This window comes from Cyclopterus lumpus, chromosome 21 (genome assembly GCF_009769545.1).
Source record: "Cyclopterus lumpus isolate fCycLum1 chromosome 21, fCycLum1.pri, whole genome shotgun sequence".
Lineage (NCBI taxonomy): Eukaryota > Metazoa > Chordata > Actinopteri > Perciformes > Cyclopteridae > Cyclopterus > Cyclopterus lumpus.
The window spans coordinates 23,140,494-23,160,885 of record NC_046986.1 but is presented as its reverse complement, the minus strand read 5'-3'; positions in this window follow the sequence as shown (position 1 = coordinate 23,160,885).

Genomic DNA, 20,392 nt, shown 5'->3' with positions numbered 1-20,392 from the left:
CAAACAGAAGGAATCAAGCTAATTGTAAAGAAGAGTTCCATAATGTAGTCAGACACTGAATGAAGGAGCAACAACAACACTTCTAGTGGACGTACGTTGATGGTGAGGCGTTGCCCCGAGCGATTACAAAGCAGCTAGTTTACTGTCTGCCGGCTGCAGTGTTCAAATATTTCAACTATTGTTGTTCCCATTAATCTTTTAAACACAAACACAAGTGAAAATAGGGTCCAGGTTGAAAGATACCAAATTGACCCTTTCATGTCATGACTCAATATCACCTATAGCAGTGGTTCTCAAATGGGGGTATGTGTACCCCCGAGGGTACGTGAAGGCACTCCAGGGGGTATGTGAGATTAAAAAAAACTATTTATTTAATATTAGCATCCATTTAAAAATAGTTATTTAAATAAACTGAACTGTATATATTCTTTATTAAGTATTACATCTTTTTTTCCAACCAAAAATGCTTTGCGCTGGTCAGGAGGTTCTGACAAAAGGTTGAGAACCACTGACCTATAGAAATGGTACAGTTCCTTAAAAACTAAAGGACACTCTACAGCTGACACAACTACATGCTGCACAATGACATCCTGTCGTCTCAATAATTCACAACAGTCCAATCACAACAGTGCACGGTCAGATGGAGCCCACCATTCTGAAGGTGCTTATGGGGGATAACCAATGTAGAAGCAACCTTTACCTCGAGATGAAAACAATCCGCTAAAGGTTATCAGATGGATTCATCATCCGAGCAGATCCAATGTGTGTAACGCTCCCTCTTCCAAATAGGCAAACACCATTAGTCTCTCTCGGAGAGTGGTGCGCACGAGCAAAGGTTAAGAGGAATTTATGCTAATGCCAGCTCTGCTAATGCACTTGACACACCCACAAAGAATGAAACAGATTGTTTCCCTCTTGCTTTTCACCTCAACTTCAAACACTTGCGTTGACCTTCAAGGACAACCGCTGCACATCTGTTACACACTATGTTTACTTTATAATATTTTCACGTCTTTGACATTCTGAAGGAGCAGCAGGTCAAACACAGGATGTCAATATTTGAGCGTCAGTGTTTTTTGGGTGAGAGGGATGTTCCTCTGCCCTGAGTGCCAGCGTCAAGGTCTTTGGCTGGCAGCTCTCCCGATCCCATGAAATATTTGACGGGAGGTTCACTCTGCGGTGGATCCGAGCGCCACTTTCTGAATAAGCTAATGCTCACTTTCATGTTTGAAAACGGTTATTGACGTAAAGACTGGGCTACCACGAGAGCAACTGCCCCGAGGTCCAAAAATGATGACAACTAAATACAAATAACGGTTCTTTCATGACAATTGTTTTTTGGTGATCAATATCAAAATTGGGTTGGGATTTCTGACACCACTAAAACACAAATTCTACCCGGGTAATTACTGCGTCATCAGCTCAGTGTGCATCCTTATGTTGACGTCGTGTCACTATTGATGACTACGGTATGTCGCTGCCAGCTCGTTCTGGGCTGTATAAATGCATTTACCGTGGGCTGATTAGACGGTAAATGTAAATTATGAGTAATTGGAGAAAAGGACCTTGTGTTTTCTCCCGATAACGGCTTTATTATCTGCTTATCTTAAGATAACCAAGCTTTTTTTTTTTTTTGACTTAACGACATAATTAAATGTGTTCCCAGGATATCGTATAAAATCAAATGATGCATTTTTTGTCCGTCTAGAGCTTCCGTAGTCTTTCCATAGACACACATTTACTTTTTCTATGGACCAATGGAACAATGGGCCCACTCAGTGTCCATGAATGTTTTTTTAAATGTTCACTTTCATCCATAGAATTTGTGATAACATCTTCATTTGTGAGTTGGCAATATTGGACCAAATAATCCAATTTTAAATTTTTTCCCTTTTACAGATTTATCTGGCCATGACCAACATAACAGAAGATACATTAAAATCTAAATGTACTACAAGTTTAAAGCAGTACCTGACATGAGCTAAATAATGGGGCCTGCGTGGTAGTCATAACGATACAGCTGCAGTGTTGCCCGTAGGCCGACTAACTTTTCAAAGTGAGATTGGTCACCCTTGTCTACAAAATGGAGCACACGGATCGATTTGTGCCTTTATTATAATACAAGCGGGTGTTTTACAGCCACTCCGGTGCTGTTTGCTGCGTTCTCGTCTCTGAGCTTCCAAACAAAGCAGGAGGGGTCACGGCCTGATATGGAGTCGAGTCCAGGAGGGTTCCAGAGACGTTACGTTCCAGTGTTATTTACACCGTCTACATTTCCGAGAATCTAAGATTAGAAAGACCACCACAACTTGGAAAACTGATTTTTTTAAAATTAATATATTTGGATTGTTGATTTATTCATCAGTTATGAGTTGTTGTTTTTGAGTTTGTCATATAGGCTGTGGTTTGAAGTGTTCTTATGGAGCTGATTTCAAACAGTCATTACAGGTCTGAGTGGAAAGCTTAAAGAGGATCCAGGGAGGTTCAGTGGTTGATGTGACTGGGATTTGATGCGCTGCTGTTCGCCTCTCCATTAATCTAGCAGAATGTTTGGAGGTAGTGTTTCCATATACCAGTTTGGAATCGTGTTCCCACTGAAAGTGCCGGTTGTTTTGTGCAGTGAGCTGTTGATAGGCACTGTTTCACCCACAATCAAATGCATGAAGGAGAAGGGACACTCTCTGTGGGTGTCACAGCTCAATGTAAGGCCTTACGGTATATCTTAGGTCCTCATCTTCCATGCATTCTCCTACACATGTAAAGCAAAACGTGTCGACTTCTCCTCTGACGTGCAATCAGTCTTTTAAAGAATCAACTTTCATCTTCACAGGAAACAACTTACAACAAGTGACATCACAGTTATCCGATGAAGACATCTTGGGCTGCCCCTTCTTAGTCGACTCAGATGAAGCAACTGATCATCTGACTGATCATATTTCTTCAGTGGCTTAGTTATTTTTGTTTATTCCTTGCTGAATTACTTTTTTTCCAAGAAGCTCATTAACATATCACTGGAAAATAAAAAGAGTCAAAGTGGTGAGGACTCTTTGTGGGGAACTCATTAAGTCGTTTCCAGCCATCTGATGAATGAAAGTCCAATGGAAGGATAGCACACACATACTGAGGTTGAGTATAAATACCGTTACAATGTATTTTCCACCACTGTGTGTTGTCATTTATGGCAACAGCCAGAGTGTGTGCGCCTCCCAATCCTTAATAAGCTTAGTGGTTCAAAGTCAAAAGTCAAATGCAGATATAAGATATCGATCCTGGCAGAGACATGAAAGACACCAGACTGCAGCTCTTCGCCTCACGCTGTTTGTGTGGATCCAGCGGCTTCCAGCAGGCCATGCTGCCGCTCATAGGCCCGGCGCTGAGTTCTGATCAGCGGGTTCACAGGTGTCACATCCCCGCTAAGTACTGCCTCTCTGGCCCGGATCAACCCGCATGGAGCCGCGCGCCTGACTCTCCTCATTTGGCCGTTTAAATGCCGCTCATGTGTGAAAACAACAACAACAACAACAACAACAACAACAACAGCATGATTATTAGTTGGAGAAAAAGAAGCAGGTTAACTGAGAACACGGACGGCATTTATAGTGCGTGGGTGAAAAGAAAGCACAGGCAGCAGCGCGCGCCCAACGAGGAGTGGAGATGAGCCTTCAGCGAGCTTTCAGCACCGCGGACAGCTCCATGCTCCGGGCTCCGGGCTCCGGGCTCCGGGCTCCGGGCTCCGGGCTCCGGGCTCCGGGCTCCGGGCTCCGGGCTCCGGGCTCCGGGCTCCGGGCTCCGGGCTCCGGGCTCCGGGCTCCGGGCTCCGGGCTCAGGGCTCAGGGCTCCGGGCTCCGGGCTCCGGGCTCCGGGCTCCGGGCTCTGGGATCGGGGCTCCGGGATCGGGGCTCTGGGATCGGGGTTCCAGGCTCGGGGTTCCAGGCTCTGGGCTCCGGGGTCCGGTACTCGGGCGCGATGTCAGCATCCATTAATAAAACTGTCACACCGCGTCAATAGGACCGTCTGCAAACACAACGGAGTTCACACTGCACGTGGACGTGTTGCTTCCCCTCTCTATGCTATAACACCCACCACCCTGCCACCCTCAAAGCTCCCCAGCATCACTGAGACAGGGTGGTCGTGGTGGTGAGGGATAGAGGAGGGGGGGGGGGGGGGGGGGGGGGGGGGGGGGCGTGCAAAAGAAGTGTCGGAGGGAGACGTGAGAACACTTCTGCTTTCTCGGTTCCGTGACGAGCGTGTCTGAAACTCTCCTCCCCTTTATCTCCCCCCCCCCCCCCCCCCCCCCCCCACCCACCCCCACCCACCCGGGGGCTGATGTGAACGCACCGTCTGCGTTGGCTTCTCTCGTCAGACGCTCGCGTCCAAGACCCTCGCAGATATTTAATCGTGACGGATCCGTCCCCCCCCCTCCCCCCCACCCCCCCACCCCTCTCTCTCATACCCTCCTCACCCGCTCCTGTTTAAGATTCCGCAGTTGACAAGACGGCGCTCTGCTCGCCGCCGCATCCTCCTTCGCGGACAAACGGGAAACTGGAGGATTTGTTTTGTTCCATCGGATTCAGCCAAGTTTGTCATCACACGCGGAGTTTACAATGACAGCCACCAAGGAGCAGCCGACCCAGAGGCAGAGCCAGAACCAGCAGCAGGATGAGGTGGGCTATTGGCTTTTCTTTGGACTGGGTTTGCAGGTTTTCCTCCACTTTGGGCACCGAGCTAAACTCCGTGTAGCCTCTGCTCTGCAAGGTCAGTCACCAGCACGGAGGCGGCCGTAGTGACGGTGACCGAGGCTGATTCAAGTCAGGCTGCACTTGCCGACGTTGAAACAATCCGCCGTGCGCGGAGCTCATTGTCGGCTGCCGGCACCGGGGTCACAGACACGTTGAACGGCGCGGGCACATGCACTGTCCTCGACAGGGAACGGTGGTTGAACAATCACTTTGTACCCACAGAGGGGAATAAAAGGGCACTGCATATGCGCATTTTCCCTTCCAGATAACACTCACCGTGACTTCATAACCCCCCCCCCCCCCCCCCCCAACTTGACAATCGTGCGCTTGTGTTTTGTGCCAAACGGCTGATTCTCCACCACCATCATCCCCATCGCCATCAATGCTCTCCCCAATGTTCTCAGTGCTCCCCCCGGCGCAGCCTTTCTTTTTACACCTCCAAGCGATTCTGTGAACGTGTTTTCACTTCGGGGCTCCCCTCGGAGAGAGGCTGCCAAATATATCCACGGAGCGCCTAATTGAATTCAGAACCTGTAGCCCGATTATACCAGGAAATAAAAAATAAAAAATACTCATAATTAAGTTTCCGCCGCCAGGAATATCAGAGGGGCCTCGTGAGATGTGGGGTTGAAATACGAGAGCTCACGCAGCTCTCCGTGGCCCCCGGGCCTCTTTAAAAGTCGTGTTGGTTCTATGTGTGAGCGACTTAATTAGCCTTGATACTGGACTACTGTGGGCCGGCAGCTGAGGGGCTGGTAGGCTGCCTGTTGTCACATCCTGCTTGTGTTCAGCTCTTTTTCTGTGTGACTGTGGACTCAAATGATCTGAAGTGTTGCTGCAGGACTCTTAAATGTTTGAATGTTTGAGGAGTCAATTTGACAAAAATCAAGACAATTTAAAATATTTAAAGATGACAAAGTCCGATGATGGAGGCACCGGAAACCAGTGCAGTGGATGCTCCATCGCTCCGTGCCGGGCGGTCAGTCTAAGTTCTTGCGTGAGCCTCGTGCAGCAGGTCGGCGTCAAGGTGTCTGCGAGCATCGGGGAGGAGAGCGGAGCCGAGGCTGTGACCGTCGTGAGGGACCTTTGAAGAACAGGTGGAGGAGAACACGTAGCCTCCAGCGTGTGCATGGCGGAGGAGCAGCACATCTCCTTTCTTGGTGTGCTGTGTTCACTCCGGTTGAGTCCATTGTTGGTGAAAGCTTTTAGTTCGTGGCTCAGTCGGTGTAGAAAGAAAACGTGACCTTGCCGAACATGTAACATTGATGGAGATCTGTGAGGAGCAGCATCCTGTTTCTGTCTCTTTAGATAACTAACCCACTTGTTCTTGGAGCTACCGCAAAAATACAGGATGACAACATTTAACAGACTACTGTGTTTGTGCTTTTCACAGGGGGAAGATTTGAATATGGATTTGTTAGATTTGTCCTTTTTCAGGATTACCAATTTGAAAAGTGAAGGATATTTAGCGTTTTAATTCAAGGTGTATTACTTGATCAGGTCACCGAAATGCATCTTTATTTACAAAATGCATCTTTATTTACTTCTGAGGGTGTCAAATATGACAGCTCATAAAAAAAAAAAAAAAAAAGAACATCGTCCGACATATTGAAGAAATGTATGATTTTTTGGTAGAACTGGCAGCATGCTCTTACATCAGGGCGGAAGCTTCCGTTCATCATGCGTCGTGTGTTTGTGAAATAAACTTGTTATGTAGGTTTACTGAATTTTTCGGTTGACTCGGACAACAAATCTATATGGTTAGTTTTGGACAATAAAGATACTTGGGAAGGTTTAGGAAAAGATCCTGTGTGTTAAGATAAGTATGTTTGTTAGGGGAAATAACTACACTTGTTACGCAACTGGTGTTCGTAAAGCTTGGAAGTTACGTGACAAAACTAAGGTACAATAAGTCAACACTGATGTGGTTTCACACGGGACATGAACAGTGGTCTCCTGGGTGAAGGTGCATGTTTGACCAAACTGTTGTCGTTCGAGTTGCATTGTGGGTAACGTCGGTAGCGGGTTTGGGTCTGTGAACAGATACACTCATTGGTAAAGCGCTGTAACAACTCAGGTTCTGGGTCTGAGTTCACCACATGGAGCCTGACTGTGTTCAAAATGTCTCCTCGTGTCTGCGTGGGTGGTCAGGTGTCCTCCCACGGTCCAGAGACAAGGTCTGGAATGGAACGTTTGGAGTCCAGAGCTTGTGTCAGACCCGTCCAGGCGGCACAACATAAAGTCATGGTAGAAAATGAATGGATGACCTTTTCAGAGTGACCCCTGACAGTGATAAGAATTTTAAAAAAGCTGTGATGTGACACCACAGCCCAGACCGTCCCTGTTCCCTCGTGATGAACTGAAGCACTCTTGGCGGTGGAGCGATACAGCGTGGCCGATCCCTCTTTACTTTCCCTGCGAGAAAAAGCTGAGAACAGACCGACTTGTCTGACATTGGCTGCTCTCCAGCTGTGTCGCCGCCTCCTGTAACGGCAGACGTGATGCCAGCGGAGCGCGGCGTGGACCTCTCCTGCGTGGCGAAGGGTGGATGCTCTCACCGCCCGGTCAGACGGAGCGTCCCGCCTGGCTCTGTTAATGGAGCTGTTGTGTTGCCCGTGTGCTCGAGGGACAAAAGGCAACGTGTTGGGAGAAATGGATGCCTGCCTTATTGTGAGTAAGAGGAGCGCCTTCACACGTCGTGATCCTCTGGCCCGCGAAGCTGCAGTTCACACTAAAGGAAAACACGTCCAGGACATTGCTGCCGAGAGAGAGGGAGGTATGGAGCAAGGGAAGGACAGGGAAGAATTAGAAGGATTAGACACGGAGAACGGGAAGAGGAGAATTAAGAGAAAGAAATACAGAGGAGGACAGGTGGGAAAGGGGAAATGGAAAAGGTGTTTATGACCCATCGATTGAAAGAGGATTGGGATGAAGGGGATGATGATGATGATGATGATGGGGAGGACTAAGTGGAGTGAGAAGACGAGCTGTTAAGGTGAAGAACTGTCGTAGCGCTTTGAATGTTATCATCCCATTCAAATGCTTGTTATCACTAACTTTACAGAACGAAATCCTGCATTCTCCATTATGTGTTCAACAGTTTTAAACCACATGGTTAATGTTGTGAAATGAAACCAAACAAAAAACGTCACGGTTGGTCTTAAAGTGACGACGTCGGTCACGTTTTTGGAGCTACGGACGTAAATCTGAATCAGTGAACGTTGACGTTTGGTTTCATACGGGACGCTAACAGCTGGCTGGTGGAGAAAAAAAGGGACGTTTTAGTTTGACCCATCCTCCACCCGGATCACCTTCCTATGCACCAGCATTAGGAACGTAATTGCGGTAGGTAAAAAAAAAAAAAGGTAATCCGCCACAAAATATCTTCCCCCTAGAAATGTATTTCACAATGCATATTTTTCAGGAGACTAGGAGGCAGACTGTAGAGCCCCAACCCTGTGCTTCTGATGACAACTTCTCCCTGCCATTTAATAACCAGCTGATAACATTCATGTCAGATGGAGATGGGAGTGTGAAGTACTGACAGACACATTTGTTGTGTAACTACTATATCAACACAAAGGTAATAATGTACCAACAACAACTCATATGCACATGTTCTTAACTGCTCATGCTACGCTTAAACATGCAAACACATTTTCTTTAGGAGAAACAAAATGTGAAAACCGAATGCATTGGTTTTGATAATTATAAATATATACCGATCGGACGCTATAAGGTATGATTAGTTCAAAACACAAAATATGAATTTGTTCCTCGTCACGGACCAATTTCTTTTTTTTTATAACCATAATTATAATATCTACCGTAACTAAGTGGTTTAGTTGCCTAACCATAGTGTTACCATAATCTTCAGCGTGCCAGATTATTTGTCTCATTTACCTAGTTTCATTTCAAAAGAACAAACCTCCACAGTAGTCCTTGTCTACCATCGGAACACACAGGAAATAGCCTTCACACAAAGGAAAAGCATTCCTTTGTGCGAGTCTCATACTCAACCACGGTTGACTTCTGAGTCGCTTGTGATGTCACAGATGATGTGCACACACAATGAGCTTCACTTGAGCACCAAGACACGCTCCTCCATCAGCAGCCTTCCTGAGTCACAGTCCAAACATGGAAGAGAAGCACATTGTTCAAGTGGACCAGGCTCAGAACCAAAGTCAGAAGAAAATATCAAAAAACATATTGATGTTTTCCCGGTGAGGACAGTGATTCATACCGACGTGTTAAATGCTAATAATAGTGAATTTGTTTTCTTTCTTTGTGTTCACTTGGCAGGAAATTTGTTCAGAGAAAGGAAATAGATAAAGAAAGCGAAAAGGCCGATGTAAATACTGCAGCAGATTATAATTATTAGTGTGCATGTGGAAAAAGGTCATCCAAATGAATGTTCAGGCCACGTCCGCGCTCACCTCTCTGAATACTGAGGTAGAGTTCAGAGAAGCACATTTAGGAAATATCACTAATGTGCTGACACAATTCAGAGGTACAGGGATGATTTATTCCTGCTTACTAGACATATGAAATGACTTCACATCTCCCATCTGTGGTAATGGATTTAGATTGGGATTCATTTCTTTTCGGTTGATGTTCATACGCGGCGGCTCAAACTCTTTGCTCAAAGACACCTGGCAGACAGTCGTCTGAGCCGGGGACAGTGCGGCGCTTACAAGTTGACTTCTCGGTCCCAAATGTCCCAGCCAGAGTGGTGATTCACACTTGCGACCTTTGTGTCATAAGCTCTCTGTATCCTGAGGCGAGCGGTGCCCCAAATTAACCAACGCTGACACATGTTCTTTACTCAAAAGGATTAAAAGGCAATTACAAAATTTGAGTCACCAGCTGTGGCACAGAGAGGGGACAGACTGCAGTAAAACCTGAGATAGCAGGAATTAGGAAGAAGGAACAGTCAGACCCTGTGTGTGTGTGTGTGTGTGTGGAACACACATGGGCACCTTTATCCACTCAGATGCGATTGATCGTGGCGATAGCCATTGGTTTGAGGACTGATGTTATGAATTATGAGTTATGAAAAGAGAAGTTAAGCTAATAGTTGACTGAATTGCGAATGTGAGAGTGAATGGTGGTCTGTCAAGGCCTCCTGGTGGCCATTTGAAAGAATACAAGTTGAAGGTACTTCCGCATTGGTCTCACCTTTCAGGCCCGGAGGTTGCAGCCTGGTAACCACCTTCTTCTGAGGAACATCTTTTATATGTGGTGTGGACTAGTGTCTGTTTGAGATATGCAGATTGTTTGGCCTCCATTATTGCTGCTTGCAGCTTTGTCAAGAACCGTTCATCCAAAGAACTCCACACGCTATCCTACGCTTCCCTGAGTCCTGAGCCTCGTGTGAAGTTGTTTGGATGAATGGTTGTTGAGAACATAAAAAAACATGTCTATAGATCTCTTGTCGAGTGCACTATTAAAGCATGCAGAGCTATCTCAAGACCTCACTCAACACTGCACTTCCTTTGGTCCTCAGAAATACACCGTGTGAAGACGTATGGATTGACAGTTCTAAAGAAAATGACTAATATCAAAAAACAGACATAGGCTCCTTCCATTATAGCTAGCTGTTATCTCTGTGGTAATGTTTCCCCAAACTGGCTTCAAACATATTTACATTTGTATATGTTGCTTCAGGCAGTTTTCTTTAGCAAAAGCAGTTTGTATTAGGATGCTATTCATTTGCTCTATGCTGGGTATATGGACCATATACTGGTCTCATAAACAACAGCAGGAATAAAAGGAAGAATAACAACAACAAATGTTCCTTGCTTGTGTATATTCTCCAAAGCACACACAGCCTGGTAAACATGAGCTTTCTGTGTGCAGTTTACTGTCGTTCGTGTTGAGCTTTTCAAACATTTGCCTCTTGATGTAATCTAGAGCCACCGGTAGATGACGATTCCTCTGGCACATGAATATTTGGACAGCCGGACTAGGACTTTGGTAGCCCTGAACCAGATTTATATTATTATAAATATATATATATATATATATATATATATATATATATGTGGCATTATATGCATATTTCTTCTTGTAATCCATTGTCAGTGAATTTGTATTTATATTACCATACCAGAGTACATTAATAAAATAAAATAAAATAAGTAAAATTAAGATTTCTGTCCTGGTCTTCTGGATAATCTCTATTTGAAATGGAATATCATTATTTTAACCACGTTCTATGGCTATTGATGCAACTGAGAGTTTTATCCGACTTTTTGCTACAACTGGGAGTGTTAATTTGATTAACATGTGATACACAACATTTATTCATTTATTTTTTCATGAATGTTGAGAGTTTTACTTCAAAACACTATTTATATTCATATAGCATGTTGGAAATAACAAACCTCCCCAATACATTTAAATGGTAATGCAAATTAGGAATATTAATTATTGTTCACATGACTGAAGAGCTCCACGCTGTACAGTCAGATACATGGATAATGCCTTGGCTCACTGCTATATGAATATCATTATGTAAGGCTTGTTGGTGTTGGTCACCAGGGGGGCCACGGGCAGTCAGGGCTCCCCCAGTAGAGAGCTGGTGACTCCGCCCCTGAGGCTCACTGTGACCTCCCATTGGCCCGAGCTTTACTGCAGAATCACACGGAACTCAAATCTGTTTTGGTTAAAATAACAAAGGCCGAAGGGAAATATTGGCATTTTCCCCCATTGTAAACAGAATTGTCCAAGATTGTTTCAAAATGCTTTTCATACAAAAATAAAGGCATATCAGTATATGTTGAAACATTATTCATGTTAGCTTCGGATCATGTTGATATTTTCCTCTTCTTTATAATGGAAATGGTATGATTGATTGATGTTTATCATCAAAACAAACAAACAAACATAACGTTATTCTGATCTGGTGACCCCATCATAGTGTCCATAGAGAGGAAAACTATATTTCTACCTGTGGCTGACCCTGTATACAGATGCTCATTAAGTAAATCTGATCAATTTGTCAGTCATGTATTTTACATGTTTAATTAACTTGCCATTGTACAGTTTCTCCCCAATATTGAAATAGTTTATCCCATTCATATTGCTCTCATTGATATTGCCATGTGGCCCCTGCCGGGCCTTTACTCATCCCTAGTTCATCTTCTCAGCTCAGATGAAGTGCAGCAGTGTTTCTGGCAAACACGGTTTTCTACACTTCTGGTAAGCACTGAGGGCCGGCAGATCGATCCCTCTCCCCGGGGTAGATAATCAAAGGCTCATCTGGAAGGGCAGTGATATTGATGGCACTCTATAGATAGATGGACCACCACATTTATTTACGCTAGGGAAAAAAAAGACGTATAAATAAACCGGTTAAAGCACGGGCAGTAAAGTTTCCAGACAGAAACCGTCAAAATTACAGAATATAACCGTTGCACAGAATTGCATGTAATAAACAGAGCAGGTTTTGAAGATAGCATGTATTACATTTTAGTAAAGTATGGTGAATAAATGAGCATTAATGTATGGCAAAACTAAATATACTAAAATAATCACTCAGATCTGGTAAATTCACATAACACACAAGCAAGTTCTAAACCAACAAGGTTAGCCAAACCTATTTGGTAGAGAATGTAGCAACATATAAAATAAAAAATACACTGTATGATTTCACTTGGACCAACTAAACTTACTTGCCCTAGTAAATATTACCGACATTTCGTATAGTTTCTATGGCTAAACTGTTTGGTTATGTATTGGTCCAATGAGAAGTATGTGGCTGTGGCTGTATTTACAGACCTACCCTCTGCCTCTATTTTATTATTTTGTATGGGACGTTCTTGGGCGTCACATCCAAGTGGAAACTACAAAACTGGTGGACACAATGCCGAAAAAACAGCAAGGCAAAACCCTAAGTGGACAAGCTTATTCAAAATTCCAAACAAAAGTGAATCTGGGGTTGTCTTTCACTTGCTGGCGAACACCCTAACCCTAATTGTGTCGGGGGAGCCGGGCCCAACGTCGTGGTTACAAGCATCAACCCAACAAATCCTCCTGCTGGCGTTCTTTTAGCCAAATCAAGCTTTGTCGTTGAATTGTTGTCTCAGCAATTTCCAACAAAAAAGATACAAAAATAAGAACCGTCTACTTTATTAAAAATGTAATAGAATTTTTTAGGACATGTTGATTGAAATGAATCTGGGCTATTGTACATTGTACAACTTCTGATAATTCAGTCTCCCACAAAATGATGTTCCTGTACGACTAATCTGCACTTGAGCCATGATACATACAGTGTTGATTCTAACGTATTACGCATCATAAATCTATGGCAGCAACTGTGTGTGTGTGTGTGTGTGTGTGTGTGTGTGGTATACTGCTGGACTTGGTCACCATGGCACCAACACAATTAATAAGTACAAGAATATTTCCACGTGACAGTATTCAACTTTTTCTCTCTTTTCTTTCTCCTGTTAACGTCTCACCTTGAAAATCATATTTTTCTGCTGCTGCATTGTGTCTGCACAGTACAATGGATTCAGACTAGAACAAGAATCCAAGGCACTCTTCCTTCACCACCAAAGACCACCTTCATTACCCTCGGCTGAACTCTTTTGCACTCTGGACCGTTTCTTTTATGAAGAAATTGTACAATGAATTTGGCTTATTTCTACAGACCGTAGAAAAGACATATTATTGTTATTGACAGTAAAATGTTAGGGTTTAGGGTTAGCGTCTCTGCAGCTCCGGGCCAGCTCTGAAAACTAAATCTGTGATTGCTCTGCACAAGATTTTCCACGGAACTATCCATGACAGCGGCCCTCGCTCTGGCCACCGGTGCTTAGTGGCTGCGGGGGAGGGACAGTGCCCCTTGCTCCCGGTGCGACTCAGTGCTCTGCGGTGACGTCGGCAACCCACCTGAACACGGACCTCTATTTGTTTACCTTCGCTCTGTGGGCGTGGCATTGTTGTCTGCGTCCACTTTCATATCCACACAAACAATGTGTTTGACATTAAAGTGGATACTAGAGCACAAATGTGTTTACAAGAACGCAACGTTCTTCATGAATTTAGCTCTCAAAGTATTTCATTTTTCATGTCGGGATGTTTTTAAAATCAATGAGTCATCTTGTTAAATAATCTTGACCTCAATATTGAGCAAAAATAATGGTGATTATGATTTTTGCCATGATCTAGCAGCCCTGGTGGAAGCCAGAAATCCCAACTCAAAATCATAAACTGCTCGATTTAGGAAAGTGCATGTTGTGACATCCTGGGCCTCAGACGAGAAAATGCTCAAATGGGTCTCTTTGGAAGGCGATGAAGAACAATCTATCTTGTTAGTTAGTTTATAGAATGTGTTGTAGACGCTACCCGGGTCGGGTCCACTCAAGAGTTCCCTCGTTAACCAGCCTCCTTTCCTCTCCATCCCCACTAATGCCCTCTCAACTAGCAATTTTATAGCTCAGTGCCCACTGAATCCTCCAACGTCACTCTATAGGTGTAAACAACCACACAGCTCCACTTTTCAACCACACACAGAGAGACAATTTCCTGTTTTCACACAGACACATTCAGCTTCATGTCGATGAGCCTTCTGTTGCTATTGCTGTGCTGATGTCAGGTTTGCCTTTCAGTTTTTATTTCTCGAGATGAATGAGATTTGTTTTTGTATTGGGAGGAAATGGCTATAATCTTATCCACCGCCTGGAGTGTAATTTGGAGGAATGTAGTCAACTGTGTCTAATTGCGTTCAAACCAGAGATCCGACTCCAGGGGACGGACAAAGGCTATGGCGCCCACCGTGTTAATTATATAATATCACATTTAAATGTGCAGAGAAAATTCAAAGTAAAGGCTGATTAATGGAATTAATCAGCCACGCCCAGGCAGACACAGATAAATAGGACGATGACAATGTGCTCCACTGTCTCTTGTGTTGAACGACTATCAATGGTCGTGTTACCTATATCTTATGTAAATAATCCACAGCATTGGAATACAATCATTGTGTGTATTGACAGCAATAAGTACAGTGTCATTGGTTTTTTACATTTTTTTTATTGAAATCAATGGCATTGTTCTAATTGGCATACACTACACAGGTATTGAATGTATGAAGTAAAAGGCACAGCTGTGCCTCATATTGTATGTAGTATCTGTTAAATTATGAATATGTTTTACACTAGAAACCATTTGATTATACCTTACACAGCAGTCTCAACAAGTTATAGTAAGTGGACGTGTGAGCCAGTTACAGTTAATTACGCAGGCTATAACAAGGCTAATTTACTCAACTGTAGTTTACCAACCTTAATATGAGTTGGCCAAACAAAAACAAAAAATCTGGCTCATCACGACCGTTATTGCCGCTAATCGTTTGTCACTCGCTAGTAACGTGAGATGTTATTGTCGCTAGTCACAAGAATTGTTTGTCATCACGTGAGTTGTTATTGTCGCTAGTCACAAGATTAATTTACCACTCGCTAGTTTCGTGGGCTACATAGAGCCTCATAGTTTGAAGCTTTGTGCCACAGACCAAGCTACATTATTTATACACATTAGTGTGAGCAACTGTGTTGTGTCACTGGTTTACATATTTCTGTGAGCTCAGGCGGAGAATTCTGGGCAAAACTCCTCCTCAAGCTAATGTTAGCTTAAGCAGCTTTGGCGAGCTAACAGTGTCACAAGGTAGTCAGTGAAAATACCATTTCAAATACCAGCCTGCTAGCTGTTATCAATTACGTATGGCACCTTTAAATGCCATGATTATTTGAATATGATTGAATAATGTCAAGTACACATATGTAATAACTAAATTTGACTTTTCTCTGAATCCCTTAGAGGACCTCAACATCAAGCTACTGGAAAAACAGGCCTCTAATTCATAAAAATGAACCCAATTTTAATTTCAATTAGATACGTACCTCAAATGATTCCTCCCTACAGTACCAAATGTATAAGGTTAAAAAAGGAGGATTGGGATCAGGGCTGGTTGGCCTTGCACACTGAATGCTCGGCATCTCTTTTTCTGCCAAAAAAGCACCTTACACTCTGGATAGGTTATGGAGCACACCTTTCCAGACTATTGACGAGAATCAAATATCTAGACTTTTTAAAGCTTCAGAAGAAAATCAATGGGGACTTTGAATTGCCTGAGCTGAAAGGGCTTAACCATTCTGCCCTCTGTATTTTTAACTCTGTTTGTTTGAAGGTCGGTTCCCCTTCCACTGCTTCTCCCTTTTATATCACTGACATTGACTTAACATGGGCAAAAGCTGAGTCTGCTTGAGGTCACACTGACTGATGGTTGGGGAATAATGGTTCAATATGCAGAGATACCTCTTTCACTCACTTTTTAATATGACTGTTAGATGCATATCCTATAGTGCGTGCAAGGTTTATCTAGAGCAAAGTGTATTTTTACTTTACTGCAGAGACAGAGATGCAGAGGTCCTGCACACAGAAATAGAATAAGTGTAGAATCATAGACTTTATAAGAAGTGGACAAAGTCATCGTGACGTCCCCCATTGGTCTGGGGATTGCGTTAAGAAGCTGAGTCCAGCGATGTTGTCAAAAAATCCAAACCATTCCACCATTTAGAGTTCAATAAAATAAATGAAATCTGTGCGGCAAAATACCCTGTTTGAGCACAGTCCCTGCTTTTCCAGAGACTAATGTTGTGTTTCTGTTGCTCGTATATTATAAGGTCATCGTTCATATAAATATACATTGATACCATTACGACGCTGTGTGAGTCAACAACCTAGTGTATCTGAAACCAATGTGGCAATGACAGTGACTAATTGAGAATTATCCCACATGGACGAAAGGCCAATAGTAGTGTCCTTCAGGGCAAGGCTGATAATGCTAAATACAATTTGCTGACAACATGTAGCTAAGCCTGCCGTTTCCTATTAGCCAGTGGATCAATTTCAGATGTTAAGCCTCACGACCCCAGCGTAGCTTTGGCTGTGTCTGTCAATGATTCACAAGGCAGTGAGAAATGGTATTTCATGGGTAAACAAAAATAAGCCAGTGCAGATGGCATTATTTTTTTCCTCCCTCTCCGACCTGCTGCCATTGTTTAAATGGCTTTGGCTCCTACCGAAATGCTGCTTGTCATTTGTCACACTCTCTCCAAGGTCAGAGTCCAGGCGACGACTCTATAAATAGCCCGACACTTTCGACAGCAGGCTCGTTGCATGTACGTCTTCGCACAAAACACACACACTTGCACAGAAAGCCAGTGGGGAATAAGCTTATTAGCTGGAGTTTGATGAAGATGGCCGGGGTCTTAATCAAACATCTCAAAGGCACCATTAGCATTCTAATTTTACAAAATGCCTTATCATTCTCATTCTCTAACCTCTGAGAAAATGAACCAGCAATGAGTATTCTAAGTACAGGGCAGTGTGTAGGGTATGAGTAGGATTGAGAGATATTAGAAATATGTTTTTTTTTACATTGAAATGTTGTGTATGTCTGTACATGACTAATTGATTATGTTACAATAACCACCAATAATACATCGTTAATTGATAGTCAATTACACTTTCAATTTACAGTTATTTTACCTTTAACAAACAATGAAATGATAATGAATATTTCTTCATAATTATTAGTTTTATGTTCTTTAAATGAAATATTAGTTCATAGATTATGTATTGTATCATAGCGGATGAAAAGACATTAAATGGTAATTGTATATCACTCTTAGCATCTTAGATCTCTGAGGCACAGTCGCACCTACAGTCGCACTATACATTTATCATATGTGTTAATGATTGACACTTGTAAACCTGAAGAAATTTAAACATCTATAAACATGACGTAGAATGATGAACAAGAAACCAATTCATAACCAGTGACAAGGTTTTAACTATCTATATATAAAGATACTTTAATAACTATTTATCAACCATTCAAAAAAGTATTACAATCAGCTGTTGTAACTTTGTAACAGTCATCCAGACAGTTTATAAACTAAATCAATAACAAATACTTAATATAGCATATAAAGTGTCATTATGTATGCAACAATAAACTGGTGAAACAACATTGGTTATCAAAATACTTATAATTACTAAACATTATTATTATTTAATTGTTGGTTGACTAAAGTTTTCTGAACTACCAATTTACTATTATTAATGATGGTTATTTTAAACTTTCCAGTGGAAGGGAAGCCATGCAACAAAGAAGACATTTTTCCGTGACAAAGAAGCCCGCTAATCACACCGAGACGCGGTAGAACCGTCTTGTCGGATTTGAACTGTACACCACTCAAATATTCCGTTTCACTGAAGAATACTCACAGTAAAGAATAGAAAGATGTGTTGCCCGTTTCACTTGGCCTTCATACTCAAACATAAAACACTCTTTTAACATCAGTATCACTGTACAATGCCAAATGCAGACTGATCATAAACTATAATACAATACAGCATAAGTACTATGAATATAATGTAACTTTCCTGCTTTCTCTCTACTTTTATTGAAGGCTTCCTGTGATCATTTGAGTTGTTTTCTCGGTTTTGAAGGCAATCCTCGCCATTTCAAAGACAGATGATGTGATTATAGAAAATGGCCTCCGATAGCACACAACTAAGCCATATGATTGTCGAGGGACTGCTTTAAGGCAATCTAGGAAGGTTTTCCTCCATCGCTTGCTTTTCTGATTTAAATGCCTTCCAGACATTGATCATTGAACATGTTATGGAATAACCTCACCACGACTGACACACTCCACTGTCAACTGATGGAACAAATAGCTGTTAATTTCTGGGGGAAAAATAGCATGATTTGAATTTTGCAAATGATACTTTAAGATCATTTTACTAGTCATTGCAACTACCACTCACAGTGTGAAGACAGTTCTAGGATGTCCTCTGAGTCACCCTGATGGTACCATCATCACTGTTCACTCAGCTATACCCCCAACAACAAATGTGTCCCATTACTTTATGTGGTCTACTTGACCTGATGAATACTTGATTGTATTGATTGAGTGTGATGGCATTTGTTCCAGAGATTCAGGTAGAATTACAGCCGGAGTCAGTTTAATTAAATGTGGGTTCAAATTGTTGTCGTCTGGGGTTGAATAAATAAATAATAACTGATGGAAGTCAAAGAAGAGCCAAGGATTTTAATTAATTGAATTTTTTTTACACATTCAGGCATGTAGTATTCACTTTTGTTCAGGACACTAGAGATGCACTATCATTATTTTCCTTTAATTATTGTAACCCACATAGCATACTCTGCAAGAGGGCCACGTCCCAAAAAAACATTTTAGGGTTTTATGACCCAATTCTGCAGCACTGTTATGCTCTTATGTTGCTGTCTTCATGAGTGTACCACTGTATAGCAGTGGTGTCTCACACCTATTATTTATGTTCATGTGACGAGAGCCTTTTAACTAAATCATTTTGGTGGCGTCCGTTCATTTCATCGTGTATATCGGTAAACTTTTGATTTTCAATCCCTGTAATTATGTCATTTGTGTGTGTGCGTGTCGGTTGTTGCTGTATATTTCCCAAGATTTGTCTTGTCTTCGCCTCTGCCTCCACGTGGTGAGAATCAGTGCGAAGATCATCGGCAGGGATGGAAAGAGAAAATGCTTTACTGGGACTTCACATCCAAAGTGAGACATCAGTGGTGTGTTTGTGCTTCTGAAGCATCCATCTGTTCGAGCCACCCCAACTTCTTCCTCCGTCCTCTCAGCCACACAGGTCATGAGGAGCTGACTACTATCAGAAATTAAATAGAAACAAAAGAAAAAATAAGAAAAGCTTATACATGTTTTATTTATTGCAATTTCAAAAAATAAGAAAAGCATATACATGTTTTATTTATTGCAATTTCCGTGAAAAATAACAGGATGAAAACATATAGAGGGGTGATTTCAACGTGTGCCTGTGGAGATTGACTTAATGAGAAGGGTGACAAACAGACATTGATTCTGAGCATAAAAGCCACAGAAGTAGGTGTTTCTTTTAGCCAATGGTCACCCTACCAACACATTTCACTACTCGTCCAAGTGGCAACCAACTGATTGTTTATACCGACATGGCAACAAAACTACCCAGGTGCTCTTTTAAATTGAGACATACAGGAAGTTAGGTGCAGACTGAAACCAGTTTGATCTGTGTTGTCACTGTGATTCAGGCCCCGATTAGCCTAGCTTAGCACAGAATTGTCTTAGTTGCATTATCTTGCCAGCTGGCAAGCTTAAATTAACATGCCTTTGAACAACTCCTAAATTGTCAACACATCGTGTCTCGTTAGTGCCTCGACTTGCTTCAAGGTAGTGTGTTGACACGAGTCAGCTGGGTTTTGTTCAGAATTACAAAAGTGGCTTAGCTGGACCAAGACAGAAAATAGTTGCTGTAGTCGCTAACCAACAGTGCTAACATAGTCTAAACATGTCTTGAAGCATTTTCTGTACTGAACACAGAGAGATAACACATATCAATCTAATTCCTGCTCAGGGGTCTGACCAACATTTCCCATAATTTGCTACTTTCTACCTCTGGCTTTAAGGATACAACTCGATTGGTGCTCGGTCAGTCGGTTGGTTTATGCTACTTTCCAGTTGGTCGTACTGTAAGCACCAACGGTCCTATTGAGCCGAAGCAGCTTCGGGCTTAGCAAAATGATATTAAAG